The sequence below is a fragment of the Podarcis cretensis genome (genome assembly GCF_951804945.1).
Source record: "Podarcis cretensis genome assembly, chromosome: 9".
NCBI lineage: Eukaryota > Metazoa > Chordata > Lepidosauria > Squamata > Lacertidae > Podarcis > Podarcis cretensis.
In genome coordinates, this window is record NC_137178.1 from 42,600,835 (window position 1) to 42,611,458 (window position 10,624).

The following is a 10,624-nucleotide window of genomic DNA, read 5'->3' on the forward strand; positions in this document are numbered from 1 at the left end:
ACTGTATTATTTTGGCAATAGCACTGCTACATGTGGACATCTGGGAAAAAAATAATATAGGCATTTAGTGGTTGTTTTGACCATGGCCATAGAAAAAGGGGGGCGGGGAGATGCATCAATTAAGGGTCCTTCCTCTAAGAATGTTAATGTTTACTCAGGAGCTGGTGGACAGAGTTCTATGAAACTCAAAACTCATTAAACTAACTCTTTAAATGTAACTTGTCAAGCAGAAGCGATCACCTAAACTATTTTACAATTTATTTAACTTCTTTGGACAGACACACTCTTTTTACTGAATACTAATTCCAGCTAGATAGTAATGTATTGCTTTTTCTAATGCTTAAATTGGCATGAACAGAACACCAGCCACTGTATAAACTATGGCATGTTGCTTTGTGGGGAGAGTTGGAATACCACTTTTCCTGCTTAGTAACCACCAAGATTCATTTTATTCCACTGTAAATTAATCCAACCATTTGTTTGGTGACATTGCAAAAAAAAAACCCCTCCATTGCACTTTAGAGCCTGTAAATTCTTATATCTGAAAACAACCAAACATATTAGCGTTACCCTTGGTGATGTACAAAAGGCAGAGAAAACTCAAATGGATTTTTGAGGGGGGGCCCAGGGCTGTAAAATAAGACTTTGACATTCCCATCCATTAAATAAGTACATAAGCACTACAATGATATGAATTTCTTGGCCTGAAACGGTGTTATATTTCAAGGGGATTAGAGTTTTCACCTCCTGGGTAGCTGCTGGAAAACGGTAAAATAAACCCTTTTGAGACATATGGAGATTTGAACACAATCAATACTGACAGGTTTCACATCTACAAATTTATAGCTTGATCCACAACATTGTTAAGCTTGAATACTAGAATATGAACTCATTTTTGTTCCATTGGCTTCAAGCTCAACTTAAATCCAAGTATTTGGCCATAAGTGAGTCATGGATCTAGCTGTCTATAAAATGGAAATGAAAAGCACTTCATTTTATTCAGTCCCAAACTCAAGTGTATGAGCAGGCAGCCCTGAAGACAAGGAGCTGTTGTCTCTGGGCTACTGACTACACCTCTCTTCCCTTCAGCAATACACATTGCTATCATTCACACTTTTAAGTGTTAATTTCCTCTCATTTAATTGCTGCCCAGCAAATTAGCACTCTGAGTCTCTCTGGTGATGTTGCTACCTGGAAATGTGCAGTTAAGGCTTCTCCAGGAAATGTGTTGCCTTAGATCAACTGTGCCGTTTACACTTTGTGCAAAACAGGATCATGTTCTGGAGATTTGTAAAAATTAAGAGAGGGGATTCATGCGGGGAGAGAGAGGAGGAGAGAGGACAGTGTGTTCCAATAACAGAACAAAATACTTGCACATATAAAGATCACTGCTGGATAAAAAGATTTAGGAGTCTCAAGCTTCCAAAGGTGGTTTCAGGGCGATCGTCAAGGGTTGGTACTGTTGGGGACCTGCCAAGCCCCTTTGGCCTCACTATTCCTCTTTCTTTGCTCTCGTGATCTGCCCAAGGGGGAGGGCAAAGGAATAGGCAACATTGGCAGCAGCAGGTCCAGTAGAGGGGACTGGGGGTGGGCAGGAATAAGCCTCAAGCTCAAAGGGAACACTTACTAATTTTTTGGCATTTGATGACTTCCACAAATTGTTTCTTTGCACATTAGACCAAAACTTGACACTGCCTCGGTTAGAAAAGCCCGTTTGTGTGTGTGTGTGTGTGTGTGTGTGAGAGAGAGAGAGAGAGAGAGAGAGAGAGAGAGAGAAACTTAAATTGTGTGTGTGTGTGTGTGTATGTGTGTACAAAATATGTCACACTCTTTTGGTAGTGCCTTATCCCCCACAAACACATGCTCTGTTTTTTGTTTTTTATTTTATTATGGGTAGAGGTGTCAAGAGCTGAAAGTGGCCCAGGTTTCTCTGGACATTGTGAGAGGGCCTGGGCAGCAGTGAAGAGGAGGTGTGCCAAGTCAGGGAAGGGGCTCACTGAGAGCATCTTGACTCAGGCCAACACCCCTCCCCTCCTGCAAAAAACAAACAAACAGAGCAAGTATTGGTGTGGTTGATGCAGTGAATGAAGAGTCTGAGTCTATCTTTATTGTGCTGTATGCTGTCTTTCCATGGTGAGCTGTGCCAAAAGTGGTCATCCAGTTGGGAGGTGGAAACCAGCTTACAAAACATATACAGTGGTACCTTGGGTTACATACGCTTCAGATTATATACGCTTCAGGTTACAGACTCTGCTAACCCAGAAATAGTACCTTGGGTTAAGAACTTTGCTTCAGGATGAGAACAGAAATCGTGCTCCGGCAGCGTGGCAGCAGCAGGAGGCCCCATTAACTAAAGTGGTGCTTCAGGTTAAGAACAGTTTCAGGTTGAAAACAGACCTCCGGAACGAATTAAGTACTTAACCCGAGGTACCACTGTATCCACAAATTCAAGTAGGACAAAATGTACAATTCCACAAACATAGAATAAATTCTATGTTGTGCAGAAATAATCTAGCTCAGAACAAACTGAAAGTTAACAGACAATAGATAAATAAATAAATATAAAGATAAAGATAAATACATAAATGCAGTTCAGTCAGGAATAGGATAAAAAGGTAAAGGGACCCCTGACCATTAGGTCCAGTCATGACTGACTCTGGGGTTGTGGCGCTCATCTTGCTTTAGTGGCCGAGGGAGCCAGCGTTTGTCCGTAGACAGCTTCCGGGTCATGTGGCCAGCATGACTAAGCTGCTTCTGGCGAACCAGAGCAGCACACGGAAACACCGTTTACCGTCCCGCCAGAGCGGTACCTATTTATCTACTTGCACTTTGTGCTTTCAAACTGCTAGGTTGGCAGGAACTGGGACCAAACAATGAGAGCTAACCCTGTTGCAGGGATTTGAACTGCCAACCTTCTGATTGGCAAGTCCTAGGCTCTGTGGTTTAACCCACAGCGCCACCCGTGTCCCAGGAATAGGATACTTCTCATCAAAATAGCTGATTTTCAGCTGGCTTCCTCACCTTCAGAGGAAGCTGCCAGCAGCAAAAGGGAAGTATTGCAAAGGGCAATGATGGTGAATTCTCTTCCTCAGCCTCCTGGATGTGCCAGTTATAAGTGCTGATCTGATCAGATTGGGATGCAAGAGAACTCAATTGCATAGCCTATTCTCTGTATGTAGAGAGAGTTGCTGGAAGCTGCCCAGAGTGGCTGGGGCAACCCACTTCAGATGGACCGCATGTAATTATTATTATTATTATTATTATTATTATTATTATTATTAGAATAAGAGATCCTCTGAAGTAGATTAGGCCTGCCAAATTGCAGACAAGTAAGTCCATGGAACTTTTTGGGAGGGAATAAAAAGGATTCCCTTTCCTCCATGATCCTTTATGCTAAGCGAGAGGCTGGGATTTTTCTTACATTAAACTGAGGCGGCTGATCGGTGTGTATTTTTGCTTGTCCTATTTAAAACTTTGCAGCTTCACACTACCCTCTCTTTCTGATGGTTGTTTGTGTTCTCCAGTAGGCTTCCTGACAGGCCATCATAGGACCATGATAGCCCTTATAATGTGAGGGTGTTTAGAACACTACCTGAAGAGCTTTAGGTGTTTTTTTGTTGCTGTTAAAGCAGAGCAACATAGGGTTGTTTTTAAAACTTAATTAGGTGTTTAATTTAAAAACAAAGCTGCACTTTAACAACAACAATCCAAAGCTCCTCAGTACTCCATAGACAATATTTTTGAGAGTCTCATTTCTTGCAGAACCCATGGATCTAGAGAAACATGGAGATATTATATAGGAAGAAACAGACCTGTATCAGTACAGAAAAGTGGGCAATAGCACTCTGTAGTTTTGAGAAGCAGGTTTATTGACATCATGTTCCATCTCCAAATCCCCTTTGAATTTGCCTTGATACTTAGACACCACACATAGCTGATACACAGCCTATTAGAATTTTTCAATGGAATCTCTGATCTGGACCCTGTGTAGAAATAAATGAGCTTCCAACCCAAGAATGAGTTTCAAAGCATTACTGCAGAACAGTCTTAAATACTAGTTACAAAATATACGTGTTTCAGGAACAAAATACAAAGTAACACATTACACTCAAGTAGCAGGCAATGCTGTTCAGTCAGTCCCTTGTGCAGTTCAGTAAACTTTCCTCTCTCTGATCCAAGAGGGACATCCTAAGCTTGTTCATCACTGCTAGCCATCACTGACTGCTCAAGTTTCCCCTCCTGCTGTGAAAAACACCAGCCTTCTGCTTTCACCTAGAGTGGAACCTCTTGCTTAACATTAATTTATCTGCCTTGCAAATGCAGAAGGGGGGGGGAGAGAAGTTTTAATGTCAATGCATACAAACATTACAGTTTATGTATATTCAACTTAAAACTTTAGCATACCCTGCACATTGTATGTTGCATATTTCCCCATGAAAAAGAGAAGGGCAGAAAACCAGAGAGGGTAAGTAGAACTGCTGAAGTTTATGGAACATTTGCAGTTAGGTCATATTGTGCCACACATGAAACAGGGAATGAGAAAAGAAGAAAGAGGGTGTGGTACATTACAACATGAAAACTGACTCTCTTGCTGCTGGCTTGGGCTAAAGGAGAAGTTGGGTCTGATAAACACAGGCATTTTGCTTTCTCTTTTATTCAAAGGTGTATATAATTTTTATACAGTGGTACCTCGGGTTACATACGCTTCAGGTTACATATGCTTCAGGTTACAGACTCCACTAACCCAGAAATATTACCTCGGGTTAAGAACTTTGCTTCAGGATGAGAACAGAAATCGTGCTCCAGCGGCACGGCAGCAGCGGGGGGCCCCATTAGCTAAAGTGGTGCTTCAGGTTAAGAACAGTTGCAGGTTAAGAACGGACCTCTGGAACGAATTAAGTACTTAACCTGAGGTACCACTGTATAAATAAAATACAATGCACAAATCCTGGAAATGTACGGCTACCACTGATAGCATACTGCCTTATGCTTAGTCCTTCCTCCAGTTGTCTTTTTGACACCAGTGGGACAAAATCAGCCTTGAGCCAAGCACCCACACTTGACAGGCCGTGGAGCAGGGTGCATGTGTGCAAAGAGGCCTTCTTTCCCCCCTGCTCCCTACAAAGCCCCATTTCTTCATTAGCTCCCTTGCCAGCTGGCTGCCCTCCAAGATTCAGCAGAAGCAACTTAGTCCTAACGCTGTTCTAGGCACAGCTGCAGTGGGATTCATCTTGTCAGCACTCATGAAAGAACGAAGTGAACTGAGATGACAATTTAACAATATTGCGCCGTCAACCGTTTGGTGCCTTCAAACCTAGGCTGGCACAATTTTTTAACAGCTATAATTCACATGCTTAGACTTTGCACGGGTGATAGAATCGGGAGTGTTTACAGGTGAAATAATTGTAATTAGTGCTATCTTTACATTTGATTCTTCCACTTTCATGTACCGGTATATAATGCAGGTTCCAAGTCCTGATAGAAGGGGAGTACACTACTCTAGCTCTGTGCTACAGTAGCCCCTTTCCTCTGCTACCTTTAGCTGGTACATTTTAATTTTCTGAAGGAGCCAGAAGATTGAAACCTTCTCCCAGCCCATCCTGCATGCAAGGCAGATGCTGGGAAGGCAAGGGAAGTAATTATGCCCCTTCCGTTCACTATATTGACCCTGCTTAGCATTAACTTTTATGTGTAATTAATGCTTGTAGATCAGTCAGGCTCAAGTTTTGAAGTGAAATTTTATCTGATTGCAGGCATTACTAATGCTAACCTGATCCTTATCTGTTGAAAGAAAAAAAGCAGCTCTTAACAGGCACGCACTGCCCTTTTTACAACTGCACATACCTTACTGGAAATTACAAAAAGGCCCATTGTGCAAAATAGATACTAAATGGACATTTGAAGTTACAAGGACATATTTGCACTTTCAGTTAGTCCGATCAGTGCAATCTGTTAAATTGCACTTTGTTCCAAAAAGTCTATAAAGATAAATGTTTGACTACAATATTTGAAAACACTTTTCCTATCTAGGTCTTTATCCTTTGGCCCAGAAAACATCTCAGTGATGAAAATATTCTGGAAGAGAGATTGTATCTTGATGCAACCATTGCTAAACATTTCAATGCCTAGCAGTGCCAAATCTTTCACAATTGTAGTGTTTTAGCACCCTCCCTCCCTCGAACACAACTATCATCTTTGTTCATAATGCCATATTCTGTCTTTAGTCCAAGATGTTAAGCCACTTGGAAAAAAGAAAGAGAGAAAAACTCACTTCCAGGAAGTTTGAACTGGCTGCTTTCCCAAAGGATTGCAGGAGAGTGCCAACATCTCCCATTTTGCTAACTCAAAATGTGCAAGTGTTCAAGTTTAAAAACAAATGTAAAGCAGGAACTTTTTAATATATATGCCAAAAGGGGAGTTAGTTGAGCAGTTAATGCCCATTATGACAGGCCATTGTGCACATTTACCAGGCCTTATGAAAGATGTGCACATCGTCCATCCATGAAGAGGAACGTGTTCACATTTCCCAGTCAATATACAAAATCCCCAACAGGCCTTGAGCAATGTACATATATTGACTCATTTTCGCACATTCTCTGGTCATTATGTATAATCCCGACAGGCTTAGAGGAATGTGCATTTATTGGCTGAATTTTGTACATTCTCTGGCTATTATGTGTAATCTCTATTGGGCTTTGCAAATGTGCGTTATCTTGATTGTATTTTGTACACTCTCTGGGCAATATGAAAATTCTCCAGTTAGTGTTTACAGTTTTCAGGAAGCATTGAATTCTGTCCATATATCAGTAATGTTTTGTACATTCTCTGAGAAATATACATCATCTCAATGAAACTGAGAAATGTGAATACTTCAACATAATCTGTGCATAATTTTCCTTCACCTATGCAATAAGAATACTCTCCAAAAAGAAAGCAGCAATATATGAAAGAATTTTGTATAATTTCTTCTGCAAATGATGTTGGCAAATGTTCATATATAACCAGTAACTGCATGGATAGATTATGTGCACATTCTCCATGAGGTCTGAAGAATGTGCACAATGGGCAGTCATTATGCACATTAACTGCTCAACTTACATGCCCCTTGACATATATCTAGTATGTCTGGAGGTGCATTTATCACTCAGTTCTATCAATTGTCCTGAACTGTTGAATCTGCTAGAGACATCAATGCATCCTTGAGATTATTACAACACCAATAATTTCAGATTTTTATTTTACTTTCCCTTTTTTAGGTACAGAATTGGGGGAACAGTTAGAAGTCTGTTATATTCATAACACTATAAAATGAATGTGAATTCCATTGCCTATTTAAGAGCAGACCACCCACATTTCTTACTCTTTAAGCAAATGTTTTCTGACAGTTGGGCACCATTCCAGGAAGGTGAGGACCGTTTCCTCCTTGCTCTGTCCTCCCCTTACTGCATTTCATGGGCAAAGTAGAAAAGACACCATTTACCCAATTACTAATGGTGTCACTCCTTATTTGTGTCAGTTTCTGAAAGACACCTCTAATAGGGAAGGGGAACCTGTGTCCCTCCAGATCACCCCTAAAAGTAGCCCAATGTGGACCAAACATGGTCTATGGGGATGGGAGATTAATTGATTGTGATGGGAGGGATTGGGGATGGAACAGAGTGGCAGGAATCCTGAAAAGGGAGCACTCTGCACTGCAATATTTAGTTATAGGTCCAACTTCTTCATTACTATCTCTTTTCTCTGTATGACTGTTAGTATACCATGTCTCAATAATTTAGATTACTGCATGACTCATTTCTTTGTGCTCAATTAATACTGTGAGGGGTGTCAGGCTGAAAGATACTGATTTGGTCAAAGTCTTTAAGCCGCATTCATTCCTTGTCAGGGTTTCATGTCAGCCTCTGTGACATATTGGCTCCTAGTCAAACCTACAACTGGTGTTCAATCTCACCTTTTTATATCAGAGAAAACATTCCGGGCTAATGTAAAAATCATATATGTTTAGTGCATCAGCACTAGAGAAAGTGCTGGTGGCAGCAGAGGTGGTGCTTCCATAAACTGTGCTGCTTTGCTCTGGAAATTTTCTCGTTTCACTAGAGAGAGTATGTGTTGAAAAGACTTTGATTAGATTCGTTAGATCACATCATACAATTGAATTTGGCTGCTACGTAACATCAATGTTTCCACATTTCCCACAAGTCTGAGTTCCTCTACAATAAATGATCTAAACATTAGATGTCCTAATAAGTTCTTTCACAACAGTGTTGTTGCAAACAAAGTGGCCAAAAGTTATTGCAGAAGGCTTAGCTTACAAAGAAAGAAGGTGGTCACCATTTGGATGTAGGCCTAGTGAGAAAGGGCAGGTGAGGTGACAGATCTGTCTGGTGAGCATCACTTTGAAATGGAAGTGGAGTCTCACTTGCATGATCCTCTACACTAAACAAACCTACACAGGAACAGCTCCAAGTTTAAGAAATGTCTTCTGGTGAACCTACGAACAGGGGTGCTGGGTGACTTGCCTGGTGATGGAGTTGGGCAGAGGCAGCACTCCAAGCCAGGTAACTGCGTCTACTGCCATTTTAAGATATGGAGCCTTTTAAGAGCAGCCCTGGATGCATTTGATTGTGTACATAATTCTCAGTACAAAGAGAGATGCACACACAAAAGCTCACTTCACACACATCACCCTAACTAGACTGGGACATACTGAATCCAAGCTTGTTGATTTATGCAGCTACAATGTGTCCCCAGCTGAGCAAGGTCTATGACAGTCTACTAGCAATTAAGAAGGTTACACTACAAAGTGCAAATCAAAGTAAATTATATAAATTATATGCTACATCGCACAAAGCTAAAGCTCTACTCCTAAAGCTGGCATTATGAGCTTTTGTATATAACAGTGTATCTAAAAATACCAGCTGGAATCTCACCTGATCATTTCCCACCCCCAGAAACAGCTATTTGGAAACTTTTTGTGTATAAAAGGTTTTTTAAAAAATCCCCCAAAATCACAGCATAGCTCTTAATCACAGCATAGCCCTAACAAGCCTCACAATTTTAAAAGTTCATATAATGTGTGTTGGTAATGTCATGCAACACATTCTCTCAATTCTTCTAAAATCACATTCTGGAATGTATACTGCAGATCAGAAAAGTACTACTGGGGCCAAGAGGATGCCTATATAGTTATGAGCACAGTTAGAGAAGCTGTTAGAGGCAAGAAGGCATCCTTTAGAAAATGTGTCCTCTTTGTTCAAATGAGGAGAACAAAGAGGACACAAACTTTGGCAAAAGAAATTTAAGCAGACAATGAGGGATGCTAAAAAGGAATTTGAGGAGCACATAAAGACCAACAACATAAACAAGCTGACATAAAGTAAATTGTAAAGATCAACAAAACATGTTTTAAATACACTAGTAGCAGGAGAGCAGCTAGGGAGGTGGCGCTGTGGGTAAAACCTCAGTGCCTAGGACTTGCCGATCGTATGGTCGGCGGTTTGAATCCCCACGGTGGGGTGAGCTCCCGTCTTTGGTCCCAGCTCCTGCCCACCTAGCAGTTCAAAAGCACCCCTAAGTGCAAGTAGATAAATAGGTACCGCTTTATAGCGGGAAGGTAAATGGCGTTTCCGTGTGCTGCGCTGGTGCTGGCTCGCCAGAGCAGCTTTGTCACGCTGGCCACGTGACCCGGAAGTGTCTCTGGACAGCGCTGGCCCCCGGCCTCTTAAGTGAGATGGACGCACAACCCTAGAGTCGGACATGACTGGCCCGTACGGGCAGGGGTACCTTTACCTTTTTACCTATGACAAGAGATTCAAAGGTGTGCTCAAGGATAATAATAAGGTTGTAGAGAAGCAGAATTAATGATTTGCATCTGTCTTCACAGTGAAAGATATACAAAAGATACCATACCTATGCCTGAACTAACTTTTGCATGAAGGGAGTCAAAGGAACTGTGACAAGAGGCAAAGTCCTAGGCCTTATTGACAAAATATAAACTGACAAATTGACGTTTCTGAATAGCATCTACCCAAGAGTTCTGAAAGAACTTAAATGTGAAATTTCTGGTCTTCTAACAAAAATCTGTAACTTTGTCCCTTAGGTCAGCCCCCATACCTGAGGACTGGAAAGTGGCCAATGGTAACACCAGGGGGAATCATCAAAAATACAGGCTAGTTAGCTTAATGTCTGTACTGGAAGAACCAGTGAAAAGTATTGTTAAAGATAAAATAGCCATGCATATAGAAGACCCAGTCTGATGGAAGCAGAACCGACATGGCTTTTGCAAAGGAAAGTCCTGTCTCCCTAACCGATTAGAGTTATTTGAGAGCGTCAACAAGCATATAGACAAGAGGTGATCCTGTTGACATTGTGTACTTAGATGTCAGTACAGTGTGTGACAGCTGCAAAAAAAGCAAGGGTGGAACAACTCCCCTATGAGGAAAGAGTGCATTTCAGGCTTTTTAGTTTAGAGAAAATGTGAGTTCAGGGAGGGTTATTAAAGGTGTATAAAATTATACATGGTGTTGGAGAAAATGGATATATTTTCTTCCCCTCTCAGTAATGTCCTTTGAAACTGAATGTAATTTTGAATGTACTTTGAAAAGTACTTTTTCACTTTGAAAAG